A 2,425-nucleotide genomic window follows, 5' to 3' on the forward strand; every position below is an offset into this window, starting at 1 on the left:
GTATCATAATAATCACAGTGGTTCATTTTAGTAACAACTGCACTTTTGGGGCTTTTAAAGCATGAAGTGTTTGTATATTAAGTTTACTTCTTGACTCCTGATATGGTGTTATTTAATGACATTTTCTCCATAATTTCTTACTCCATGCTTCCAATACAGATAAAAACTTGGCTGGCAACAAAGAAAAATAAAAGAAAGAAAAATGATCAGAGTCAATGAAGAGTAAGATAAATAATTCTGGCAGTCTTCCCATCAACCTAATAGTTCAAATGCGTCTTCTGTATGCTCTGGATGACTTCAGGCATTAGCCTCTTTATGTTTATCTTAGTGTTCCTCTCTGTTTTTAAACATATATTATTACAATACGTAACAAATCTCTTTTTCTATTTTTTAAAAATTCCCATTTCCTGTGTGTCCATTCTTCCTACCATCCTTCCTTTCTTTCCTTCTTACCAGCTTACCTACTTATCTATCAGTAGTACTGTTCAGCATCATAGGGGATATATTCTTTGCCCTCCCCCAGGAGTTTACAGTATAATAGATGAGATGGACATGTACATACATACTTGTAATACAGTGTTATGGGTGCACTAATTGAGGTAAGGTCTAGGTACAGTTGCAGCATAAGGAGCAAGCGATGACATTCACGTGCATAAGTCAATGACGTTTTTACCAACTTTGAGATTTTAAACTGTCATATGAATGATAAGGAACATTTTCCTGGGAAGGTAAGTGGGGATCAGGCATTCCAGAGAGAGATAGAGCAGTTAAGCAAAGGCATGTTGGCATCTAATAGCATGGCACCTGTTGGGAACAGCAGGAAGTTTTATATGTCTGAGGCATAGGGTCATGATAAGAGATGAGACAAGAGCAGATGTCAGACTGTAGAGGACCTTGTATAGCATGCTAAATGGACAGTTAAAGTTTTTAGGCAGGGAAACAACACAGTCAGACTCATGTTTTAGAGAGACCATGCTGGAAGCAGTGTTGAGGACAACCTGGAGGGTGAAAGACTTATTCCCATCTGCCTGACTGTTCCTCTCACCTTCAGGCCACAAAATGATTAAATCAGCTGCACCTGAGAGATTTATTGTCTTTCAGTTGGTTAGTGGCCTGTTCACTCACAAAGGATTTATCCAACAGGGCAGCGGTCTGAACAAGCCTTGACATTAAGCCCAAACCCCTCGGACTTGACTGCTGCATCTTGCTTTACGAATGCACTCTCTGGTCTCTGCTGAGCCCTTGAGCAATCTACTTCTCCAGATCCCTGGCCCCATTTGCCATTCCATCCACATTGTTGGAACCTTGGAGTTGGCTGTTCAGTGGCAGTTGCCAGCTCCATCCAAACCACTTTATGTGATGGAGTAAATTTTATAGTGACTTTGGGTCATTTGTTGCAAGTTAAGCGACATACTTCTGGTAAAGTCAGGTGCAGCTTTCAAATTGGCACTTGTTTGCTCCAAGCTGTTTTACCTGGATTTGGCACCACTCAACATTAAGCATTCTGTTACTCCCACAGATCTTGTATCCTTTGCAATGAAAGAAAAGCAAGGTTTCAAAGGTTGTGTTGCTGGAAGCTACACACACAACTGCTGGCATTTGGGCTTGACAAGATGACATTTAGATTTATTTACCTAAACCCAAAGCATACAATGTCTCTGGTATCATAATTATTCTTGGCTTAACAGGCACATTTAAAGTCTGCACTAGAGAAAAAATTAATTTTTCTTTTAAATGCCTTAAAAATGGTCATGGTTCTCTTTGTCACTAATGATAACATAAACATATGGGTTGTCAACCATGAATGGATAGTAATTTTGCTAAGATCAGGGCTTTTGGTTTCAGAAAGGGTCTGCATTAGGTCCTAGGCCAATTTCTGTATGACGTTGTCCAAGTTACTTGACCTCGTTGAGCCTCAGTTACCTCATCTGAAAAGCAGGAATGATAATAATGCTTGCCATGTGAGGTTGTTCTGAGGATTCAGTGAGTTTATGCATGTGGAGTGCCTGACAAATAAAAGACTCTATAACTTATATTAGTTGTCAACAATAAAATTTAACATATGCCACAAAAAATCATACTTGTTGAGACTTGAGATTTTTGCTTACAACTAAGGTGGTATGACAGGGACTGGATTTACCATCCTTCCTAAAACAACCAAAAAAGCAGATACATGTATGAAACAATGTTGTTCAAGACCATTGACACCAAGCATTGAAAGATGGGGGTGTCTGAGAGATGAAAAATAGACAAGGTGAGCCCCACAGTTGTCCCAGCTGTCTTTTTTATAAGAGTTTCCAGGCTGCAGTGCAGGGACAGGAAACTCAGGAGGAATCAGGATTTAATCACAAAGTTGAGGAGACTGAATTGAGAGTCTGGTGAAACTAAGGTAGCTAGGTTAGCAGGACAGAGTGCTAGAGAGGAG

The sequence above is a fragment of the Choloepus didactylus genome, chromosome X (genome assembly GCF_015220235.1).
Source record: "Choloepus didactylus isolate mChoDid1 chromosome X, mChoDid1.pri, whole genome shotgun sequence".
NCBI classification, from domain to species: Eukaryota; Metazoa; Chordata; class Mammalia; order Pilosa; family Megalonychidae; genus Choloepus; species Choloepus didactylus.